The following is a 26053-nucleotide window of genomic DNA, read 5'->3' as shown; positions in this document are numbered from 1 at the left end:
AGCTGAAGCCATAAGTTATCTTTTTTCTTTTTCTTTGTTTAATATATATATTTTATTGATTATACCATTACAGTTGTTCTATTCCCCCCTTCATTCCCCTCCACCCACACACCCCCTCTCCCACCATTCTCCCCGCTTAGTTTATAACCACGTGTCTCAAGTTCTTTAGATTCTATATTTCCCTTACTATTCTTGCCCTTCCCCCTATCTATTTTCTACCTACCATCTATGCTATTTTCTGTGCCTTCTCCCCACTTCTCCCCCTCCCAACCCCCTGTTTCTAACCCTCCATGTGTTCTTCATTTCTATGGTTCCACTCCTGATCTAGCTGTCCTCTTGGTTTGCTTCTGTTTTAGGTGTGGTTGTTAATAACTGTGAGTTTGCTGTCCTTTCACTGTTCATATTTTTCATCTTCTTTTTCTTATATAAGTCCCTTCAGCATTTCATATAATAAGAGCTTGGTGATGATGAACTCCTTGAACTTGACCTTATCTGAGAAGCACTTTATCTGCCCTTCCATTCTAAATGAAAGCTTTGCTGGATAAAGCAATCTTGGCTGTAGGTCTTTGGATTTCATGACTTGGAATACTTCTTTCAAGCCCCTTCTTGCCTGTAAGGTCTCTTTTGAGAAATGCGCTGACAGTCTGATGGGTACTCCTTTGTAGGTGACTGTCCCCTTATCTCTTGCTGCTTCTAGGATTCTCTCTTTCATTTTCATCTTGGCTAATGTAATTATGATGTGCCTTGGTGTGTTCCTTCTTGGGTCCAACTTCTTTGGGACTCTCTGAGCTTCCTGGATTTCCTGGAAGTCTATTTCCTTTGCCAGACTGGGGAAGTTCTCCTTTATTATTTGTTCAAGTAAGCTTTCCACTCATGGCTGTTTCTTTCCCCCTTCTGGTACCCCTATAATCCGGATGTTGGAATGTTTAAAGATGTCCTGGAGGTTCCTAAGCCTCTCCTCATTTGTTTGAATTCTCATTTCTTCATTCTTTTCTGGTTGGATGTTTTGTTCTTCCTTCTGGTCCATTCCATTGATTTAAGTCCCAGTTTCCTTTCCATCACTATTGGTTTCCTGTGCATTTCCCTTCATTTCAATTAGTTTAGCCTTCATATGTTCCTCTAATTTGTGACTATAATCAACCAGTTCTGTGAGCATCTTGATGATCAGTGTTTTGAACTGTGCATCTGAGAGGCTGGCAATCTGTTGGTCGCTTAGAGTTATGGGCTCTGGGGCTTTGAGTTCTTCTTGAGCCATCTTTGGGGCTGTTCGTGCTTGTTACGTATCAGGATCGGAGCCCTAGATGTTCACCAGAGCAGGGCACCTCAGTCGATGGGTTGTGACACTGCATGTGGGGGCGGGGTCAAAGAGGAGCAACGGCGGTCTCGTCTGCCGTTTCCCACCGCTGCCACTGCAGCTGCCACTGTCACAGGGGCCCTCTCGTTTCATCCTACTGCACGCAAATGTGTCACTGCCGTCAGCCCTCCACCAGTGGGTTCGCCCGCTGGGGCCTGCTAGGTCCGTCTCACTGTGTGCCAATGTGCGACCCTGGTCAGTCTGCCCCGCACCCCAACTGAGTCTGGGCTGCCTGGGCGCCTCAGTCAGGGGATCTTTCCTGGGCGACCCTGCTCCGCTGCTGGCTCCGCCCCTCTTACCGGTCCTGGTTGAAGGGTTCGTTGTTGTCGGACTTCCGGACTTCCGTATAGTTCAATTTTCTGTTCTTTGGCTGTGTCTTTGTTCTCCAAACGTTTGTTGTATTCCAACTTGGTTGTGGGAGAAGGCACAGTGTTTCCACCTATGCCTCCATCTTGGCGGAAGTCCCCATAAGCTATCTCGAAGAAAACACAGGGTACAATCTCCTTAGCACTGGTCTTCGCAACAGTTTTTTTGTACATGACACCCAAAGCACAAGCAACAAAGGCAAAGGTAAACAAGTGGGACTACATTAAACTGAAAAAGCTTCTTCACAGTAAATAAAACTACAAAATGAGAAGGAAACCTATGAAATTGGAGAAGATACTTGCAAACCTTACACCTGATAAGGGTTTAATATTCAAAATATGCAAGGAACTTTACAACTCAATAGTAAACAATCTGATTTTAAAAATGGGCAGATGATCTCAATATTTTTTTCAGAGAAGACATACAGATGGCCAAGAGGAACGTTAAGAAATTCTTACCAGTATGAATCATCAGGAAATGCAAATCAAAACCACAGTGAGATATCACCTCATACTGGTTAGAATGGCTATTCTGAAGAAGACAAAAGATAATGAGTGTTGGTGAGGATTTGTGGAAAAGGGAACACTTGTGCACTATTAGTGGTGATGTAAATTGGTGCAACCACTATGGAAAGCACCATGGAGGTTCCGCAAAAAATTAAAAACACGACTACCAGGTGTTATAACAATCCTCACTTCTGAGTACTTGTTCAAATGATATATGGTCAGGATCTCAAAGAGATATCCACACCTCCATATTCATTGTAGCATTAAAGACAGTAGCCATGACAGGGAAACAACTTAAGCGTCCATCGATGCATGAATGGATAGAGTAAATGGGATATATATAAAGTAGGAAATTACTCAGCCAGATAAACAAAGGCTATCTTACCATTTGAGACAGCATAAATGGACCTTGGGGGCATTATACCAAGTGGAGTAAATCAGACAGAAAGAGAAATACTGTATGGTGCCACTTATACATGTAATATTAAAAAGCGGGGCTCATAGAAACAGAGTAGAATGGTGATTGACAGGAGGCTGGATGATTGACAGGAGGCTGGGGGAGATGCGGAGATGTAGGTCAAAGGTGCAAACTTCCAGGTATAAGGTGAATTGGTCTGGGGTCTAACATACAGCAGGGTGGCAAAAGCTAACGGTGCTGCGTTACATTCTCACAAGTGGAGGAGAGAGTAGATCGTAAATATTCTCACCACATTCAGATACAAAATGATAGAGATGGGGATTAGATCAGTGTTGCCAGGAGTGAGGGAGGAGAAAGAGAGGGAAGTGGCCATGGCTCTTAAAAGGCAGCATGGGATATGCATGGGATGGAGTTGTTACATATCTGACTGTAGTGGTCACACAGAGCTGCACATGTGACCACATTGCATAGAAGTAAACACACACCCATACACACACCTGCATCTAAAACCGGCAGAGACTGAATAGGCTCTGTGGGTTGTACCAACATTATTTTCCTGGTTGTGGTATTGCAGTATAGTTATACAAGATATTACTCTTGGGAGAAATTGGGCAAAGGGTACAGGGGGTTGCTGAATCATATCTTACAGCTGCATGTGAATTCCCAATAATAGAAAAAGAAAAATTTAAAGCAAGAAAAAGAAACACTTATGTATATATAACTTTAGACAGGTATATCAAAATATTAGATACAGTTATCTATGTTGTAAGGTCTATAGCTGATTGAAAAAAGTTATGTTGAAATATTTTTGAATAAAAAGTTTTATGATGAAAAAATTGTTAACTTGAAGAGTAATGCAGATATTTTTAGAATGCTATTCAGATACACAGTTTAGTCCATTGAAAACTAAAATATAAAGTGGTACTCTGACAGTCTTGTCCTGCCCACTTATTATTTTAACTTACAAAGAAATCTGTAGTAAAGAACATGATTTGGGGGGGAATTATTTAAGAAGCTGTTTAATTTGGGTAGATTAAAAACTGCCCTGTCTTTTGTCTCCCTGCTACCTAAAAACACTGGTTAAGAATATTCAGTAATTTAGATGTTGCACTAATTCACATCTCCCTCTTGGCTGGTGATCCATGTGTGTGAGGTTTTTCAACAGCTTCCTCTTAGGGTGTGTATTTTAAAACCAAGCACGTGACTCAACATCGTCTCACCTTGAAGTTGTGATTCAGAGCTTTGATTGCAAGCACTCTCTATGGGCACCACCGAAAGGCTGCGTAACAGATGTGGGAATGGTCACAATTTCTGTGAACTGAAGGGGAAGCATGCGGAGAAACAGGACTGCTTGCTGTTTGTCCTGTGGATGGAGCAGGGACGGTGCAAGTGCAGGACTCTGACCGTGGAGGGCAGTCGTGCAGGGACACTGGGCCATCTGCTTGGGGACGTCAGCCAACACAGAGGGGCAGGTAGAGCCCATGTGCAGTAAGAGCCCACACATGGCTTCAGGGCCCAGGCTGAGGACAAAAGCCAGGGGTGGTCCAGTTTCACAGTCTGCCAGAAAGGAGGTCACCAAAGCCCCTAAAACCGGGTTGTGTAGACCTTTTTGGCCATTTTCCCTCACAGACATCTTTTCAACGCATGCTGGACAAATAGTACAACACCTCAAGCCACAGTGGAAGCTTACCAAGAACAAGAAACACATTTTATAATCAGTGTGGTATGTGTCAGAGGTCCCAGCTTGACAGTTCTCTGGAGGACTCATAGGACCCAGCATCGAGTTGTAATTCTGGTTACAATTCTGATTTATTGTAGCAAAAGGGTAAAACACAAACTCATCAAGGGGAAAAGGCAAAGGGGTAAAGTCTGAAGCCAACTGGGAGTGGGATCCCCCTCCCGCTGGAGCCACACAGGACGAGCTCCTTTCTGCAGCACTGGCTGGTGACGGCCCAGGTGAGGTCTTGTTTACCAGGGTCGCTCACTAGAGACTCAGCATGATGGCTTTTATTGTGCACCTTCTCCCTCTCATGTATCAAAGTTCCACTTTCAGAAGGAAAACAGGTGGCAACATGAACCATGGTGTCTGCAGTTTAGGCACAGGAACCACACGGATCAGTCAGGGAATGCTGGGAACCCTCCCCATGTCTAAGTTCTCAGATGCCTCCCAGGAACAGCTTTGCATGCTGGCGTTTCTGAGAACAGCAGGCTCAGGCCTGCTGGGTTAACTCTTCTGCAATGGTGTCATAGGACCAGGCAGATGCCTTTCCTGACTTACTGCTAAGAAGAGGGAAGATGAAAGGTGGTGGAGGGGTCGTGAGGCATCTGCAAGGCATCAAGAACGAGAAGGGAGATACTTGGACACTGCAGCATAAAGGGGGGAAGACTAGAAACCAGGGGAGGACCCGTGGTTCAGGATGATGGTGTGAACACCGTGCTGCTGCTCCCTCTTCAAAATCCTGTGAAATAGCTGGAAGAAAGAATAGAAGGGAGCAGTGCTCAGGGGCACTGATGGTGGTGGGAGGGGGGCCGTCAGAGGACCAGGAGTTTCAGAGATTCCTGGGGAATGGAAAGTTAATGGCATGGACGTGGTGGATCAAGTCAGTGGACATGGCTAAGGTGGGAGTTGTTTCTCGTGGATATCCCTGGAAAGATGCCGAGTCACAGGGATTAAGAGCAGGAGAGGGAACTGGGCAGAGAGCAGGCATTTCTGTGAAGCTGCCTATCAGCAGGATGGCAGGCCTCCCATGTCAGACCACTTGACCAGCTCTGGAAACCCCCCTGGGGAGGACACTAAGTGGGAACCCAAGACCCTGAGTACATTAGCTTTGTGCAGGGGGCAGGGCGTGTCAGCCCTTCTGCCTGCCCATTGCCAACACCCGGTAACAGGAAACCTGTCAGTTCACATGACTGCCTTTGTCCCCAGAGCTTTCAGGCTGCCCCTGCCCAGCACCCACGAGATGGTGGGGAAGGTGGTGCTGGCGCCTGCACTGGTCAGCTGGCCTTTTGCNGGGGAGGACACTAAGTGGGAACCCAAGACCCTGAGTACATTAGCTTTGTGCGGGGGGCAGGGTGTGTCAGCCCTTCTGCCTGCCCATTGCCAACACCCGGTAACAGGAAACCTGTCAGTTCACATGACTGCCTTTGTCCCCAGAGCTTTCAGGCTGCCCCTGCCCAGCACCCACAAAATGGTGGGGAAGGTGGTGCTGGCGCCTGCACTGGTCAGCTGGCCTTTTGCTTGAGTGTTGGAGTCAGCCTGTACTGAGGAGGCTCTCCTTCTCTGGACTGGACTCTGCTGTGATCCCGCTTTCTGAAGTAGAGATAGGAATTTCAGGAGACCAGGGTGCAGAAACTGACCGGTGAGTTTCACAGGGTTCCGTAGTGACTCCAGCCGTCCAGCCCTCTGCCTGAAGGTGAGACTCCAGAGATTGCGAAGGTGCTGTGTCTGCCGTCCCGTGGCTGAAGAGCTGTGGACAGAGCAGGCACGTGCTTTAGAGTCTGCAGGCTTCACATAGTAGTTCCCTCTCAGCAAGTCGGGAGGTCTTCTGACCCTTTCATTATTTTCCTGGGGCAGGGGTTGGAGGCGCTTGGTGAAATTTAATCATATCCTCCGCCAAATCCAGTTACTACCCACGTCCATGAAATCCCATTTTAACTTTCTTTTACTTCATTAGAGATTCACTAGGATGGGAGCCTTCCCAATCCACTTGGGCAGATTTCCTGCAGAATATCAGCCAGGCATTGTACATGCATTGTTCATTGCTCTGCAAACACCACCAGCAAGCATGCACGCGAATGGCCTATAGTCTAAGTTGCTTGAAGACCATGTACCTAACTGGTTTCCTACAATTAAGCTGATTCCTTGGGGATTTCAGGCCTCAGACATATTTTCCCCAGGATATTTGGAGATTTTTGTTTTGTTCTTTTTTATTTCCAACTTTTACTATGAAAAATTTCAAACAGAAATTTCAAAAAAAAAGGGAAAATCTACAATAACACTTGAGAATATTCTCTACTTCTAAATGTTAGTACAAGGGGGACCCTCCCTTCATGGAATTATCTCATGAAGGACAGGCCCCTCATAGTATAGGCTGCCCCCACTAGGAACTCATCTGTATCAGTGTATCAGCTGGTGTTGTTGTGAGAGGCTGCATTTTGCTTCAGTGAATTTTTTTTTAGTCTTTCAACATGTTTGCCCATTTCATGATGGGTGATTTACAAGCACACCTACCCACGCCCCACTGAGTGCTCAATGGATTTTGACCAAAACTAGCATGACCCCTGTGCTTCACCTGATGTCACCCTAAGCAACATTTTTGTTTGTTTGTTTCCCTGGATGAAAAAAAGTCCTCAAAGGGAAACATTTTGCTGACATGGAAGAGGTGAAACAAAATATGGCAGAAGCACTAAAAGGTATCAAAATTGATAAGTTCAAAAACTGTTCTGAGCAATGGGACAACATCTTGATATATTACATTACATGGAGAGTACTTTGAAGGTGACTAAAGTTTAAACATGTAAGAACAAATATACAATTTTTATAAATAAATTCTGTTTTTTGGGTCCCCCCTTATACTTCACTATGTTTAAATGTCTCTTATTCCCTCTCTATCTCTTTCTCTCTGAGAGATAAGAAAGGAGGTCACCAAAGCCCCTAAAACCAGGTTGTGTAGACCTTTTGTGTAGACCAGGTTGTGTGTAACCATTTAAAGTAAATTGTGGATGTCAGACACATCATCCCTAAAAACTGCAACATTCATTGTCTAAAAATAAGGACATTTTCTTACATATATACAATGCTGTCATCATGCTTAAGCAAATGAATAGTGGTTCTATAATATTTAATGAGGATGATCAGGCACTTAAGGAAAATCAACAACATGGAAAAGAAGGAGAAAGACAAACAAACAGAAGTACTGGTGCTGGAGGAAACACAACTGAGAAACTAAAACTAATTAGTGTCCCTAGAGATGCGAGATATTTTAGTCATTAAACAGGAATAGCCTGCTATGAAAAATGAGTATTCAGAGAACCATAGTTCATTGAGGCATAGTAACCATAGTGCAGAGAACAGTACTATAGTAAATTAAATTAAATATTCACAAAATTTTAAAAATCCAATGTAAGAGCTAAAGGATACATTTGAGGAAACTTCTCAGAATAAAGGTCAGAAAAGCCAAGTGAAGAGAAATAAAAGAAAAGGGCTAGGAGATATTATCAACCCGGGGGGGGGGGCAGATACTGCAGAGAGGCAGACAAAAGCAGAGAAATAAAAGAACATTTGCTGGATCTGAAGAAAGGGACAAGTCTGGAATTGACAGCAGCCACGGGAAAAGGTCAGAGCCTAAAAGATCACCAAGTAAGGGCAAACAGAGGTTCCCCAGACTTTAGACCGAGAAGAGAGGGTCTGGTTGACCTCAGCCCTCTGAGCAGCTGTGATGAAGGCTGGCACAGTGCTTCTCAACTGGAACTCACCCACATGTCCTTGGGTATCTTGTTCACCTTCAGATTTAGGGAGGCTGCTGTTTCTGAACCACACTTTGAATGGCAAGGATCCAGAAAAGAATGGAACAATGTCTTTAGAATTCAGAAGAAAGTTATCTTGAATGTAAAATTTTATAGCTGGCCAAATTACTGATTAAATATGTGAAATAAAGACTTACAGATCTCCAAATGCTCAATAAATTTACATGCTATACACTTTCTAAAAAGCATTACTTGTAGATGAACTGCAGAAAAGCATAAGAGGAATTAAGATTTAGAAGACATGCATGCTTCCTGGACCTAGCCCAAGAGGAGTATGTTTAAAGAAATAACTGGCTACAGTAGTGTGGTGAGCCCAGGACCCGATTAGTCCAAATTGGAACAGGAAGTCAGCAGAATCAAAAGAAGGACTTTAAGAAGGGAGTGATTTTAGTTCAAAATAGGACAATTAAGAAGCAGGAAGATCTTAGTGACGTGATGGAAAAGCCATATGTTTTTTCTTGAAACAAAGGGGGGAAAGTCCATTAAGACTCCAGGAAAAACAAAACCACTCAAGAAAAGCATGGTCTAAATATGAAGCAGACTGGAACAGGACACAGGAGTCTGACCTTGACAGTAGACACTTCTCCTTCCAGCAGAACAAAAACTGCTTAAGAATGGTTATTCCTGGAGTGAGGTCCTAGATGTATGGGTGTGGGTAGGAAACTTTCACTTTTTACTTAAAACTATTTAATGTGGCTTGAATTTTAAAATTCAAGTGTATTTAAAACCATTGAGAAATAGTCGCTAATGTAAAAGCCAAGTGTTCAGTTCGGCAGCACACATACTAACATTGGAACAATACAGAGATTAGCATGGCTCCTGCACAAGGATGACATGCAAATTCATGAAGTGTTCAATATTTCTGGGACTGCTTTAAGCCGATAAAGAGAGAGAGGAATAGAGGCACAAAGGAAAAATGGCAATAGATAAATGCCTGTCAATAATAACCTCAAATGTAAATGGATTAAGCACTCCACTCAAAAGACATAGGGTAGCTAAATGGATAAGGGTAGCTAAATTAACGTGACCCATATATATACTGCCTACAAAATACCCACCTCAGATTAAAAGGTCTACACAGGCTGAAAGTGAAGGGATAGAAAAAATATTATAAGCAAATAGACATGAAAAAAAACCCGGGGTAACGATACTTATATCAGACAAAGTAGACTTCAAAACAAAGGCTGTAACACAGAGACAAAGGAGGACACTTCATACTACTTCAAGGAGGGGTCCAACAAGAGGATATAACCCTTGTAAATATATATGCTATCCAACATAGGAGCACCTAAATACACAAGGAAAATCTTGGAGGGCTTTAAGAAAGAGATCAGCAGCAACACACTCATCTTAGGCAATTTTAATGCCCCGTTGAAACAATGGACAGATCTTCCAAACAAAGGATCAACAGGATATAGTGACACCGAATGACGACACTCTAGATCAAATGGACTTAGTTGGTATTTACAGAGCATTTCACCCCAAAGAAGCAAAATACACATTCTTTTCAAATGCTCATGGATCTTTTTTTTTTAAAGATAGACCATATGGTAGGACACAAAACAAACCTCAACAAATTCAAGAAAATTAAAATCGTATCAAGCATCTTCTCAGATCACAGTGGCTTGAAACTAGAAACTAACCTCAAGGAAAAAACTCAAAACCATTCAAATACATGGAGACTGAATAACATGTTATTAAATAATGAATGGGTTAACAATGAGATTAAGGAAGAAATCCAAAAGTATCTGGGAACAAAGGAAAATTAACACACAACAACCCAAAACCTATGGGACAGCAAAGGCAGTCCTGAGAGGGGAAGTTCGTAGCAATACAGTCCTACCTAAAGAAAATAGAAAAATCTCAAATAAACAACTTAACCCTACACCTATAAGAATTAGAGGAACAACAACAACAAAAGGCCAGAGTGAACAGAAGGAAGGAAATAATCAAGATCAGAGCAGAATTACATGACATAGAAACAACAAATTCAAAGAATCCATGAATCCAGGAGCTGGTTCTTTGCAAAAAACAAAATCGACAAACCTTTAACCAGACCCATCAAGAAAAAAGGAGAGAGGACCAAAATAAATAAAATCAGAAATGAAAGAAGAGAGATTACAACTGATACCACAGAAATACAAAGGATTGTAAGGAATTACTACAAACAATTATGCCAAGAAATTGGACAAGCTGGGAGAAATGGATAAATTTCAAGAAACATACAATCTTCCAAAGAAGCAGCAGAGAAGAAGCAGAAAGCCTGAATAGATTGATAAGAACTAGAGAAAATGAAGCAGTCATCAAAAACTCCTAGCACACAAAAGCCTTGGATTGGATGGCTTCACCAGGGAATTTTACCAAACATTCAAAGAAGAACTGACTCCTACCCTTCGTAAACTACTCCGAAAAAGTCAAGAAGAGGGAAGGCTCCCAAACTGTTTTTACAAGGCTAGTATTAAATTCCAAAACCAGGTAAACACACAACAAAGCAAGAAAACCACAGGCCATTCTCTCTGATGAACATAGATGCTAAAATCCTTGACAAAATATTGGCAATCGAGATCCAGCAATATGTTAAAAAGATCATATATCATAATCAAGTGGGATTCATCCCAGGGATGCAAGGATGGTACAATATTCACAAATCAATAAACCTAATACACCACAGAAACAAAACAAAAGACAAAAATTACATGGTCATATCATTAAATGCTGAAAAATCATTTGATAAACTCTAGCACCCATTTATGATAAAAATACTCAGCAAAGTGAGAATGAAGGAGCATATCACAACATAATAAAGGCCATATACAAAAAACCTACTGCCAACATCATACTCAATGGGCAAAAACTTCCTGATCCTTAAGATCAAGAACAAGACAAGGGTGTCGGCTTTTACTACTCTTATTCAACATAGTATTGGAAGTTCTAGCCATGGCAATCAGACAAGAAAATGAAATAAAAGGCATCCAAATTGGAAAGGAGGAAGCAAAACTGTCATTGTTTTTAGATGACATGATAGTGTACATAGAAAATCCTATAGCCTCCACCCCAAAAAAACTACTCAACCTAATAAGTGAATTTGGCAAAATAGCAGGATACAAAGTCAATGTTCAGAAGTCAATGGAATTTTTATACACCAACAATGAGCTATCAGGAAAAGCAACTAGGATGGAGAAAAAGGAACCCTACTGCACTGTTGGTGGGAATGTAGACTGGTGCAGCCATTGTGGAAAACAGTATGGAATTTCCTCAGAAAACTAAAAATGGAACTGCCTTTTGACCCAGCTATTCCACTGCTGTGATTATATCCTAAGAACCCTGAAACAGCAATTCAAAAGAACCTATGCACCCCAATGTTCATAGAAGGACAATTTATAATAGCCAAATGCTGGAAGCAACTTAAGAGCCTGTCAGTGAATGAGTGGATCAAAAAACTATGGTACATTTACACAATGGAATACTATGTGGCAGAGAGAAAGAAGGAGCTCCTACCCTTTGCAACAGCATGGATAGAACTGAAGAGCATTATGCTAAGTGAAATAAGCCAGGTGGTGAGGAACAAGTACCATATGATCTCACCTTTAACTGGAACATAATCAACAAAAGAAAAAATAAACAAAATATAACCAGAGACATAGAAATTAAGAACAATTTGACAGTAACCAGAGGGAAAGTGGGAGGGAATAGTGAGGGGAAAGGTTTTCAGGAACTATTATGAGGGACACATGGACAACCCTAGAGGGGAGGATGGAAGCAAGGAGGGGAGGCGGGTTTGGCTGGTGTTGAAGGGAGTGGTTGGAGGAAAATGCAGACAAGTGTAATTGAACAACAATAAAATAATTATTAAAAAAAGAAGAAAATGGTGTTCTATGGAGTTCAGAAAAAAAAGAAAGAGCAACTAGGAAAAAAATTCCATCTACTATAGCAACAAGAAAAATAGGTTGGGCTCTCAGTGACACGAGTAAGGACAGAGGCGGCCAGGCCGGCAGCAGCCCTCCGCTGGCACATAATGGCCCTGGAGCCGAGGCTGCCGCAGCAGTTGGAGCCCAGAGGATTCCTTCCGCCTGTGCCCAGTGACAGGGGCGTCTGCCACAGAGGACTCATCGGGAGCCTGGCGCCTGTGAGTAAAGACAAAAGTGGCAGCGGCAGGGCCAGGCACCCCAGAGTAAAGTCAAAAGCAGCAGCAGCGGGACCAGCAGCCATTGGCCGGCGTGTAAAGACCTCGGAGCTGCTACTGCCACAGCTTCCAGGCCCCAGAGGCTTCTGTCTACGGCCAGCATCGGGGCATCTGTCATAGAGGACTCATCGGGAGCCCAGCACCTGTGAGTAAAGACAAAAGCAGTAGCAGCAGGGCCGGCTGTCCTCGGCCAGCCCGTAATGCCTCGGAGTCGCTGCTGCCACCGCGTTAGGAGTGTAGAGGCTTCGATCTGCTGCCAGTGCCAGGGAGGACTCATAGGGAGTCCAGCACCCAGTGGAGTATTGGGTCAGCTGCAGGGACCTTGGAAGAGCTGGCTCCCTCCCTCACCATCTAGTAGGGGCTGGGTGGCAGAGACCTGTCTGCCTAGGTGTGCAGGGAGGGTGGCAAGGACAGGGGGCCATGTTCAGTTGCAATCTCTGTGGTCACCAGCCCACCAGCCCGCCAGCCCAGGAAATTTGAGAGGAGCATTGTCCTAACCAGTCAGGTTGGGGATTGGGCTGGGCTGAGAGGCCCGCTTTCTGGAGAATATTTTACTGGAAAGTGGACTGAAGTGTTCTCCTGTGAAGGCAGCTTGATTTGCTTCTCACCCAGCCACAGGACTGGGAAGGACCATTACCAGATCCCGTGGGACCCAGGTAGCCTGTCGGGTGGGCGGATGCCCACACCCCAGTCTGGTAGCCTGGCTGGTGGGCGGGTGTGTGCCTGGGCCTACAACCCAGCCCACAGAGGGGTTCCTGCTGAAACCAGAAAAACCAGATTGGACAGTTTGAAACCAACAAGGGAGGTTTTTTTTAAAAAACTTTTTTTAAAACTTTTTTTGAGAAATTGTATATTTTTTAATGTTATTGTTGCTGTATCTTTCAGTACTCTGTTCCTCTCCTTTCTTTTTTTCTGTTTTAGTCCTTCTTCCTTTCACCTCAAGCTTATTGCTTTCTCCTCACTTCTCTTGCCCTTTTTTGTGTGTTTGTTTGTTTGTTGCTTTCTATACCACTGTAAATACTTCACAACACATCTCTCAGGTCTTAGCCCACATTACAGGTTCCTGAATTCGATTACTGTAGTGATTAACTCTACTTGCTCACATACTACATCTATTTACTATTCTTTACTCTCACCTTACCTCAAAATCTGACCACCCGCAATCTCACTGCTTTCTAGATACAACTCACAAGCCTTCCCTCCACAACAAGAGATTTATCTTTGGTCTATCCTTTCTTAAAAATGGCAAATTGGGTTGAAGATTACAGTCAACACTATATATAGCCTAAAGATATTCTATCTCTTCTCTACCAGCTGTGACTGTAAATATCATAAAGTACTCTCCTGCTGTCATAAACCATTTTGCCTCCCCCTCCAACTGATCACACACACACACAAAGAAAGGAGTAGGTGGAAGTGGAGAACATCAAGATACCTGCAGCAGACTGCACCACTGAATTTCACAGGTATTCTACCACAGAGGTTCACACCATAAACCCTGGGAGTCAGAACAGATCAATTTAAGAAGCTGAGGCTAACAAAAAGAGTCTCACAAGCAATGGGAAGACAAAGAAACAATGCCCAAATGAAAGAAAAGGTGGAAGTCTCAGAAATAATGTCAGATGAAAGAGAGGCAAGTCAGCTATCAGATATTGAATTCAAAGCACTAGTTATCAGGAAATTCAAAGAGCTCACAATGAGCTACCAGAAACTAGAGGGGAGCTACCATGAGCTCTCCGCAAACTATATCAACATGAAAAAGGAAATAGAAACTATCACCAAAGGACAAGAGGAAATGAAGAATACAATTTCGGAACTGAAGAACACAGTAGAAGGAATGAAAAGCAGGATCGATGAGGCAGAAGATCGGATCAGTGAGTTGGAGGACACAGTAGAAAGAATCTCCCAGAAAGAGCAAGAAAGGGAAAAGAGGCTCAAAAAGAATGAAGATGGGCTAAGAGAAATGCAAGATAATATGAAACGTAATAATATCCGAATAATAGGAATACCAGAAGGAGAAGAAGAAGAACAAGGGATAGAAAACCTATTTGAAAGAGTAATGATGGAAAATTTTCCTAATTTGATGAGAGAAAAAGTTACACGAATCCAGGAATCACAGAGAGTCCCATTCAAGAGGAACCCAAAGAGGCCCACTTCAAGACACATCATCATTAAAATGGCAAAATTTCAAGACAAAGAGAGAATCCTAAAGGCAGCAAGGGAGAAAAAGGAAGTAACATACAAGGGAGCCCCAATAAGGTTAGCTACTGACTTCTCAATGGAAACACTCCAAGCAAGAAGAGAATGGCAAGAAATATTTCAAGTAATGAGAACCAGAGGCCTACAACCAAGGCTACTTTACCCAGCAAGGCTCTCAATCAAGATAGAAGGCCAAATAAAGAGCTTCCAAGACAAAAGAAGTCTAAAAGAATATGCCTCCACCAAACCAGCTCTACAAGAAATACTAAAAGGGCTGCTTTAAGGAAAGGAAGGAAAAGAGAGAGACAGAGAGGAACTGTGGTACAAAAATGGCAATGAATAAGTCCCTATCAATAATAACCTTAAATGTAAATGGATTAAATGCTCCAATCAAAAGACATAGAATAGCTGAATGGATAAGAAAGCATGACCCACACATATGCTGCCTACAGGAGACCCACCTCAGGACAAAAGACCATCACAGACTAAAAGTGAAAGGCTGGAAACAAATTTTCCAAGCAAATGGACAAGAAAAAAAAGCCGGGGTAGCAATTCTAATATCAGACAAAATAGACTTCAAAAAAAGGGCCATAAAGAGAGACCCAGAAGGTCACTTCATATTGCTCAAGGGAAGAATCCAGCACGAAGACATTAACATCATAAATATATATGCACCCAACATAGGAGCACCCAAATATATAAGAAAAATCCTAGAAGACTTCAAGAAAGATATTGACAGCAACACAATTATAGTAGGGGATTTTAACACCCCACTGTCAAAAATGGACAGATCTTCCAAACAAAATATCAACAAAGATATAGCAGCATTAAACGACACTCTAGAAGAAATGGACTTGACTGATATATATAGAGCGCTTCATCCCAAAGAAGCTAAATACACATTCTTTTCAAATGCACATGGAACATTTTCAAAGATAGACCACATGATAGGACACAAAATGAGCCTCAACAAATTCAAGAAAATTGAAATCATACCAAGCATTTTCTCTGACCACAAGGGACTGAAATTAGAAACCAACCCCAAAGGAAAAAACCCAAAACACCCAAAATCATGGAGACTGAATGGTATGCTATTAAACAACGAATGGGTCAAGATTGAAATTAGGGAAGAAATCAAAAAGTTTCTGGAAACAAATGAAAATGAACTCACAACAACCCAAAACTTATGGGACACGGCCAAGGCAGTCCTGAGAGGGAAGTTCATAGCAATACAGGCTTACCTAAAGAAAATAGAAACATTTCAAACAAACAACCTAACCCGACGCCTGCAAGAACTCGAAGAACAACAACAAAGACAGCCCAGAGCAAGTACAAGGAAGGAAATAACCAAGATCAGAGCAGAATTAAATGACATAGAGACCAAAAGCACAATTATAAGGATCAATGAATCCAAGAGTTGGTTTTTTGAAAAGATAAACAAAATAGACAAGCCTTTAAGTAGGCTCATTAAGAAAAGAAGAGAGAGGACACAAATAAACACAATCAGAAATGAAAGAGGAGAGATTACAACTGATACCACAGAAATAGAAGGGATTGTAAGGAATTACTATGAAGAACTGTATGCCAAGAAATTTGAAAACCTAGGTGAAATGGACAAATTTCTAGAAAAATATAATCTTCCAAAACTCAATGAAGAAGAAGTAGAAAGCCTGAACAGACCAATAACAGCAAATGAAATTGAAGCAGTAATCAAAAAACTCCCATCACACAAAAGCCCCGGACCAGATGGTTTCACAGGAGAATTCTACAAAGCGTTTAAGGAAGAGCTAACCCCTATTCTTCACAGACTATTCCAAAAAATCCAAAATGATGGGAAACTCCCAAACTCTTTTTATGAAGCGAGCATTATCCTAATTCCAAAACCAGAGAGAGACACAACAAAGAAAGAAAATTACAGGCCAATATCACTGATGAACATAGATGCTAAAATCCTCAACAAAATATTGGCAAATCGCATCCAACAATACATCAAAAAGATCATACACCATGACCAAGTGGGATTCATCCCAGGGATGCAAGGATGGTTCAATATCCGCAAATCAGTAAATGTAATACACCACATAAACAAAAGCAAGGACAAAAACCACATGGTCATATCAATAGACGCGGAAAAAGCTTTTGATAAGGTACAACACCCATTTATGATAAAGGTACTCAGCAAAGTGGGAATAGAGGGAGCATTCCTCAATATAATAAAGGCCATATATGAAAGACCTACAGCCAACATCATACTGAATGGGCAAAAACTGAAAGCTTTTCCACTAAGATCAGGAACAAGACAAGGTTGTCCACTTTCACCACTTCTATTTAATATAGTATTGGAAGTTCTAGCCACAGCGATCAGACAAGAAAAGGAAATAAAAGGCATCCAAATCGGAAAGGAGGAAACAAAACTGTCACTGTTTGCAGATGACATGATAGTGTACATGGAAAATCCTATAGACTCTACCAAAAAATTGCTGGAACTAATAAATGAATTTGGCAAAACAGCGGGATACAAAGTCAATATCCAGAAATCAAAGGCATTTCTGTATACTAACAATGAATCAGCAGAAGCAGAAATCAAGAAAAAAATCCCATTCGATATAGCAAAAAGAAAAATAAAATATCTGGGAATAAATCTAACCAAGGAGGTTAAAGACCTGTATGCAGAAAATTACACAACACTGAAGACAGAAATCAAGGAAGACACAAACAAATGGAGACGTATACCGTGTTCATGGATTGGAAGAATTAACATCATCAAAATGTCCATACTACCCAAAGCAATTTACAGATTCAATGCAATACCTATTAAAGTACCAATGGCATATTTCACAGACATAGAACAAACACTTCAAAAATTTATCTGGAACCATAAAAGACCCCGAATAGCAGCTGCAATGTTAAGAAAGAAGAACAAAGTAGGAGGGATCACAATACCTGATATCAAACTGTATTACAAGGCCACTGTAATCAAAACAGCCTGGTACTGGCATAAAAACAGGCACATAGACCAATGGAACAGAATAGAGAGCCCAGAAATAAACCCAAATCTCTACAGTCAATTAATATTCGACAAAGGGGGCAGTATCATAAAATGGGGTAAAGATAGCCTCTTCAACAAATGGTGTTGGGAGAACTGGACAGCTACATGCAAAAAAATGAAACTCGAGCACCAACTTACATCATACACCAAAATAAATTCAAGGTGGATAAAAGACTTAAATATAAGCCATGACACCATTAAAGTCCTAGAGGAGAACATTGGCAGGAAAATCTCAGATATTTCACGCAGCAACATTTTTACTGATATGTCCCCTAGAGCAAGGACTATAAAGGAAAGAATAAACAAATGGGATCTCATCAAAATAAAAAGCTTCTGCGCAGCTAAAGAAAACAGCATTAAAATAAAAAGACAACCAACTGTATGGGAAAACATATTTGCCAATGATACCTCAGACAAAGGTTTAATCTCCAAAATATACAAAGAACTCACACGACTTCACTCTAAGAAGACAACTAACCCAATTAAAAAATGGGGAAAGGACTTGAACAGACACTTCTGCAAGGAGGACATACAGAGGATCCAGAGACACATGAAAAGATGCTCAATATCACTAGCTATCAGAGAGATGCAAATTAAAACTACAATGAGATACCACTTTACACCGGTGAGAATGGCTATCATAAACAAAGCAATAAACAACAAATGTTGGAGAGGGTGTGGGGAAAAGGGGACTCTGGTCCACTGTTGGTGGGATTGCAGACTGGTACAACCATTATGGAAAACAGTATGGAATTTTCTCAGAAAACTAAAATTGGACTTGCCTTTTGACCCAGCAATTCCACTGCTAGGATTGTATCCTAAGAACCCTAAAACACCAATCCCAAAGAACATATGCACCCCAATGTTCATAGCAGCACAATTTACAATAGCCAAGAGTTGGAAGCAACCTAGGTGCCCGTCAGTAAATGAATGGATCAAAAAACTATGGTACATATACACAATGGAATTTTATGCTGCAGAAAGAAAGAAGGAGCTCCTATCTTTTGCAACATCCTGGATGGAACTGGAAAGCATTATGCTGAGTGAAATAAGCCAGGTGTTGAAGGACAAATACCATATGATCTCACCTTTAACAGGAAGCTAAACAACAAAACAAACAAGCAAGCAAAATATAACCAAAGACACTGAAATAAGAACAGGCTGACGGTGACCAGAGGGGAGAGGGGGGAATTTCAGGGGAAATAGGGGAGGGATTTAGAGGAACATATATAAAGGATACATGGACAACAATTGAGAAGGATGGAGATGGGAGGGAGGGGGGAGTCTGGGGGTGGGATGGGATGGGAGTAATAGACAGAAAACTGTACTTGAAAAATAATTAAATAAAAAATTGGAAAAAAATAATAAAGTACCGTATAATAAATTTTACTAAGGAGGTAAAAGACCTGTACTCAGAAAGCTATCAAATACTAAAGAAAGAAATTGAGGAAGATACAAATAAATGGAAACATATACCATTTTCATAGTTTGGAAGAATTGACATCATTAAAATATCCATACTACCCAAAGCAATCTATAGATTCAATGTAATTCCTGTTAAAATACCAGTGGCACACTTCACTGATCTAGAAAAAATATGTCAAAAATGTACATGGAACCAAAAAAGAGCTTGAATAGCCTCAGTGATCTTGAGGAGGAAGAATGAAGTTGGAGGGATCACAATACCTGATATCAAGCTATACTACAAGGCCACTGTAATCAAAAGAGTCTGGTACTGACATAAGAACAGACACATAGATCAATGAGACAGAATACAGAGCCTAGAAATAAACCCATGTTTCTGTGGTCAATTAGTTTGACAAAGTATAGTTGATCTGAAGATTGTGAGTTGTTATTGTTAAGCTGATTCATATTTGACAAAGTGGGCACAAGCATACAACAGAGTAAAAATATCCTCTTCAGTAAATGGTGTTGGGAGAACTGGACTGGTACATGTAAAGACATGAACTAGACCACAAATTTACACCATACATCAGAATAAACTCAAGATGGGTAAAAGACTTAAATATAAGTTGTGATACCGTAAAAGTTCTAGAGGACAACATAGACAGTAAAATTTCACATATCCCTGTAGCAATATTTTTGCTGATATATCACCTAGGGCAAGGTAAATAAAGGAAAAAATAAATGGAACTACATGCAATTAAAGGAATTTATGCAATAAATGGAACTACAAGCTTCTGCACAGCTAAAGAAACCATGATCAAAACGAAAAGGAAATTGACTGTATGGGAGAACATATTTGTGAATGATACATCAGACAAGTGTGTAATCTTCCAAATGTATAAAGAACTAATGTGACTCAACTCCAGAAAGACACACAATTCAATTAAAAAATGGGCAAAGGACCTGAATAGACACTTCTCCAAAGAGGACATACATTAGCCCATAGACATTAAAATAGACACTTCCCCAAAGAGGACATACATTGGCCCATAGACGCAAATTAAAACCACAATGAGATTTCACTGCACACCTTTCTGAGTGGCCGTCATTAATCAATCAGTAAACAACAAGTGCTGGCAAGGATGTAGAGAAAAGGGAATAATAGTGTGCACTGTTGGTGGGAATGCAGACTGGTGCAGCCACTGTGGAAAACAGTATAGAATTTCCTCAAAAAATTAAAAATGGAGCTGCTTTGGACCCAGCCATTCCACTGCTGGGAATATACCCTAAGGATCCCAAAACACCAATCCAAAAGAACCTGTGCACCCCAGTGTTCATAGCAGCATGAATAGTCAGGTGCTGAAAACAGCCCAAGTGGTCAACAATAGATGAGGGGATCAAAAAACCATGGGACATTTACAAATGGAGTACTACAAAGGAGAAAGTAAGAAGGAGCTCCTACCTTTTGCTACCACATGTTTGGAACTGGAGACTATTATGCGCTAAGTGAAATAAGCCAGTTTGTGAAAGACGAACACCATATGATCTCACTTATAAGAGGAATCTAATGAGCAAAGTAAACTAACCAGCAAGATAGAACCAGAGACACAGAAACATGGAACAGACGGACAGCTGCTGGTGGAGAGGGGGATAAAGCTGGAAAGAGGGAAAGTGTTCAGTCAAAAAACATGTGAATGACCCATGGACACAGAGAACAGTGTAGGAATTAAGTGTGGGAGTGGGGGAAGGGCTAGGTGGAGGAGAGCAAAGGGGAGGAAATTGAGGCAACCATAATAGAATAACAATTTTATTATTACTATAAAATTTAAAAAAATAAATGTAAATGCTGAGGGAAGGAAGAGAATGAATAAATGATAAAGAAAGTTTCCCCCACCCACAAACTATGGGGAAAAATTCCAAATTCTTCTCCTAGATGAGCAGGACCCGGGTGCTAGAATGGGGTGTGGTGGAGGGTGAGGATTGGACCTCAGCGGGAGAACCTGGACTCTCTCTTATCCTGAAGGGTAAGTAAACCTGAAGGAATGTTTTCACTGGGGCCCTAACCTCCCAGCTGTAGGTGAGCCCCAGTGATCAGCACATGGAGATGTCAAAAGGCCTGCGAGGGGACAGTGTAGATTGCCCTGAGATCAGAGGGAGGTTGGGCGAATTCTGTTGCAGCTCCGTGGTGCATCAGCGCTGAGAAGCCTGAGATCCGACGGCCAAGGGAGGGTCGAAGGGCAGCGGTAAGGGGTGATGGGTATGAATGATGGCTCCCCTTACGGGAAAGATCAGTGTTCCCCTCTCCAGAGAGAGAGAATCACCAGCAGGCTGAGGACTGCCTGACCCAGCACAACTAGGACCAGAAGGTTTCAAGGATCTGCCCCCAAGACCAACAACAGGTGGGGATTCAGACCCAGAATCACCCCTGGTGACGGCAGCTCCTGTGCAGCAAGATGGATTTGGGCACTGTCTTCCAAATTGGAATCTAGAGTTCTTTACAGGAATGCGTTGTTTTAATGTTGATGATCAACCAAAGAGGCGTCGTCTAAGTGAGTTGTGCATGTTATCTGGATACCAACCACACAACCTGAGGCTGCTGTGTGCTTCCATCTCTGGTGTCTGTTATATATAAACCCTGGAGCTTACATATAATACCCCCAGCTAATAGCCCCTTGGTCACCAGGAGCCAGCCAGGAAAGAAGAGATACAGGTTTTCTATGAATAAAATGATGTGTGTGTGCCAGGTGAAGGCCGAGGGATGGTACGGTGTGAGGCTGAGTGGGAGGTTGCAGAGGCCAGAGGAGAAGGGCCCCTCCCCCAGCCCTCAGAGGCCTGGGCAGAGCCCACAAAGGAGCCACATCTGCCACATGTTATTAGGGCCATCGGTTTGACTCTTGGTTTTGTAGCTTTGCTTGTATTCGATTTCATAGTTTATAGTTGAACAAGAGATATAAACATATGGTGTTTATATCTAGTTTTATGTTTGCACGTGTTTAAGTAACATTATAATTTGAAACAACTTAAGTCAACATTGGGGGTTAAGGAGAATTTTTTTCCCTTTGAAGGGGTTTGTACAGTAGGTAGTTACAGAACAGCGGTCCCCAACCTTTTTGGCACCAGGGACTGGTTTCATAGAAGACAATCTTTCCACAGACCGTGGGTGGGGTGGCTGGTTTCAGGATGACTGCAGTACATTACATTCAGCCTCACCTCCTGCTGCTCGGCCTGGGTCCTGACAGGCCTGGACTGGTACCTGGCCTGGAGGCTGGGGACCCCTGCTATAGAAAACTTTATATGGTTTCCCGTTTTTAGCATTCTGCCCAATGCCCTTTATTTTGCACAATCCTATCTATTCCAATGACACTAGACATTTTGTTGTTATTGTTGTTAGGACTTGAGCTTTAAAAGTGGCATGGAAACTTCTGTAATAAGGAGAGGCGGGGAGCTGGGAGGGAAACCCGGTCCACCAGCAGCAGAGGACCTGTGTTTCGGAAAGTGGATGAACATGCTTCGAGCTCAGCTTGGACCGAGTTGCTGGTGAGGTCACCACTCAGGACAAACACAGTGGCTGTAGAATCACAAGAACCGTAAGAGTATGTAGCATCCCCTATGCCTGGCTCAGGGGCTGTCTGCCCTCTCAGTCCCAGCCCCTTTCCCATATTCAACTCAACAACATCAACACAGTTCCTGGGTGCCTCATGAGCACCTCACAGGAAACCCTTCCCCAGAGTCTCAGTCAGATTCCTCCAGGTCCCAAGGGCCAGAACTGCGCTCTCTGCCAATGTCCTAGCTGCTCGGGAGCTGGGCATGAGAACAGGCATTGTCCACCTCTAGAGAGAGAAGGTGTGGGCCAGGAAGAGAAGTCTGTGTGGAGTGTGGGGCATGGCAGCTAGGAGCAGCCAGCCAGCCGGCTGCTGTTCCATAGGGCAGGAGTGCTCTGAGGTTGTCCCCACCCTTTCAGGTGAGTTCCCCCAGTCACAGATGGCTTATCCATCAAAGTGGGAAGCAGGGAGAGGGTGGAGATGAGGATCGGGACCTCACTCCTAGAGTCTGACACCAGCTGCATGGGATCCCTGGACCAGAGGTGTCCAAATCAGTGGGCTTCAGGGCCTGGCAGAAACCAGCACAAGGGCAGCAGGCTCCTGAAATCTGGGGGTGTGGTGAGGAGGGGACTGAGGCAAACACAGGCCCCTGCCTTTAGAGGCTGCCATTCCTCCCACTAACTTTTGCCCAAGGGAACATGGCTTCAGATGTCACAGAAATTCCAGTTTTGGGGGAGGAGGGGAGCACATGATTTTGTTTAAAAGGGAAGGGGCCAAGAGAGGTTGAAAACGTGTTGCGGAGTTGGTGAGCACTGAGCCTGGCACTTGGAGGTGGCAGTCCTCCTGCCCTGGCTGGCTCACCTCCTGCAGGCAAGTGCATTCCTGGGACTTGGCTGTCCAGATGTTAGTCTTTGGGGCCAAAGTCAGAGCCATCACTGCAAAGGAGGGAGGGGCTCTGGAGTGAGGACACCCTGAGGCCAGGGCACGAGGGCTCAAGGCCAGGGTCCTTCAAGTGACTGAGTGAAACTTAGCCTCAGGTTCTCGCTCCCTGCTGCGCTCCCTGCGCTCCCTGCACTGTGCAGGGCTGTGTGATTCCTGCTGTTCCTTCTCCATTTGATTCCAAGCTCCTTGATCGCTGTGTTCACCACCTCATTCCTGCACACCGAATACAGCTCTGGGGTCTGTGTGACCCGATAGTCTGATTTCCGGGTGCTGGGGTCCAGTCCCTACTCTGGCATGAACATACTGGGCAAGTTTCTTGTCTCTCTGAGGCCCCCCTGCCCCATCTCTAAATGGGGTGATAACCCAAACTCTGTCTGGATGTCATGAGGGTTAAGTGAGGGATGCAAAGTGTTAATCACAGTTATTGGCACAGACACAACTTGTTTTACTGTGCTTCATTTTATTATACTTCTCAGATGTTGCATTTTTTACAAGTTGAAGGTGAGACCCATCATCCCCCGACCCCAGCAAAAAGAATATAACTCACTTTATCACAAAACTCACTTTATTATGGTGGTCTGGAACCAAACCTGCAGAATCTTCGAGGCATACCTATACACTTAATGAAAAACTCAGCATCCTTCACCTGTTGTTAGTGTCATGCAGGACACACAGTAGGTGCTCAGTAAATGCATAGTGGGTTCATGTGGTATAAGGGGCCTGGTTTAGCCTGGACCATGTGAGGGGCTTTCCTTACAGAGCCGTAGGCAGTGTTTCCAGAAGCAAGGTCTTTGTGGACGCAGAAAGCAGCAGGGCTGTGCCCAGCGCCGGAGCGGAAGGTTGAGTGGAATCTTGGAAGGAGAGTGAGGCCCGGGTAGGGGGCTATGTGAGCCCGGGTCCCAGCAGCCCAGGGTGAGAGCCGCCACATCTATGTCAGGAGGATGCCTGATTCTGTGTGGGCCAGGTGCATGGAATGGCAGCCTCCTGGTGGGGCAAAAATATTTTTTGGGACAGATCGGTGAGCAAATATGGAGGGGGAGGAAGGGAGAGGGAGAAGCCTCTCCTCCCTTATCATCATAGAAGGAGGACCTGTTTTGACCTGCTGTGTCAGGTTCTGACAGATGCCCCCTGAGTTCTGTGCCTGTGCTGATCCCTCCTGCCAGACTGGAAGCCCCACAGGCACAGAGGTTTCTTAGTTGCCTTTTTAATCCACACTATACTCCATGCAGAAAGCAGATGCCTTAAATAGGTGCTCCATGAATGTGGGTAGAATGAAGGGAAACACAAAGATGCACTTTATTTTCTGCTGGAAAGAGACATTGGGAAAACAGATGAAATTTGATCCAGATTTAACTAAGCAAACAAACAACTAACCACTCGTCAGCTCCTCTGCATGAATTGTTGCCGGACTTAGACTTAAATCAACACTTTGGATACGTCCATCCTCCTAAATAAAATTCAGATTCGTGTTTGGGGCCCAGCCGTTACTCAGAGCGCTGTGTGTGGTGTGCATGTGCTGGGTTCAAGTGGTTCTTTCTCCTCAGCTCTTCTTCCCTCCCCTCCTCCCTCTCCTGTTTCTCCCCTCCCCTGCCAACCCCTCCTCTCTCTATTTCATTGACTTCTTCTAGTCAGGCAATCTTTAAAAATTCTCCTCAAAGAAATCTTATTTTGGTGTGTTGTTTAGCATCTAATAGAGGTGAAAAGTTAGAACGCTTGGTGGTGAATCATGTCCACTTGATTTCTTCAACCGTACACCCTTGGCCACACTTGGGCTACCCTCGGGGACCCGGGTGGCCAGATGTAGTGCAATAAAAATGCAGGACATGCAGGTACATTTGTCCTACTGGTGGTCCTACTGGGACCCTGGGGGCCAGGGTCAACTTCCTGGGGTGAAAGCTGGACAGTCGTATAGGACTTCATGCTCAGAGGGACCCTGATTGGTTTAGTTCTCTGCTCTCACCATCTCAAAATCCTCAGTAGCTTTCAAACATTTTTGTTTTGTGCTGGTCCCCAACATTCACAGCCAGTCTTGCTAGGATGTGGTTTGGAGCCCCAGTGCTATAAGTACTGTCAGGTGGGGTGACTGCATTGCCCTACGTGGCACAAACCTGACGCATCCCTGCTGCCTGGTTGATCCTTCTTACAGAGTAGGTGACGTCTGGGCAGCTTTTCCTCAGACACCTGTTTTTTATCCTAATTCGGTCTAAGTGTCTCTGCCTTGGCACTACATCCTACTTTGTAGACTTTCAATCCAAGTTTCATAGAACCTGGCATAAATCAGTGAGATACTTCATGAGTAGAAATTTTAGTTGCTTAAAGATGCCTTGAAAAGCCATTTGACCTAAAAACTTTTACTGGTGTTACCTAATGGTGTTGCCTGATACATATGATATTCATTATGAATGCATGTTTATGATGTCATTCTTTTGCACAACTGCTTAGACTCAGAGTTTCCAAGTGTTGGTCATAGATTAGCTTGATTCCACCTGCAGGTGGATCTTTCTCAAAAGGGAGGAATGTAGCTGTTCTGACTGCTCAGTCTCTAGAGTTCTCCGGAGAAA

The 26053-nt window shown here is 43.2% G+C and overlaps 1 protein-coding gene and 1 non-coding gene across 2 annotated transcripts in view; both read left to right on the top strand.

The window, feature by feature from the left end:
* The window catches only part of ACOXL (acyl-CoA oxidase like), a 263368-nt gene that overhangs the window by 151087 nt on the left and 86228 nt on the right, over positions 1 to 26053 (top strand).
* Positions 8931 to 9034, top strand: LOC118994223 (U6 spliceosomal RNA). Its single transcript, XR_005068008.1, has one exon. It is a non-coding gene; the product is annotated as a U6 spliceosomal RNA (small nuclear RNA).

This window comes from Sturnira hondurensis, unplaced genomic scaffold (genome assembly GCF_014824575.4).
Source record: "Sturnira hondurensis isolate 20B ecotype Veracruz unplaced genomic scaffold, ASM1482457v3 Scaffold0009178, whole genome shotgun sequence".
NCBI classification, from domain to species: Eukaryota; Metazoa; Chordata; class Mammalia; order Chiroptera; family Phyllostomidae; genus Sturnira; species Sturnira hondurensis.
The sequence above is the reverse complement of the archived record's forward strand: the minus strand, read 5'-3'. Positions and strand labels throughout refer to the sequence as shown.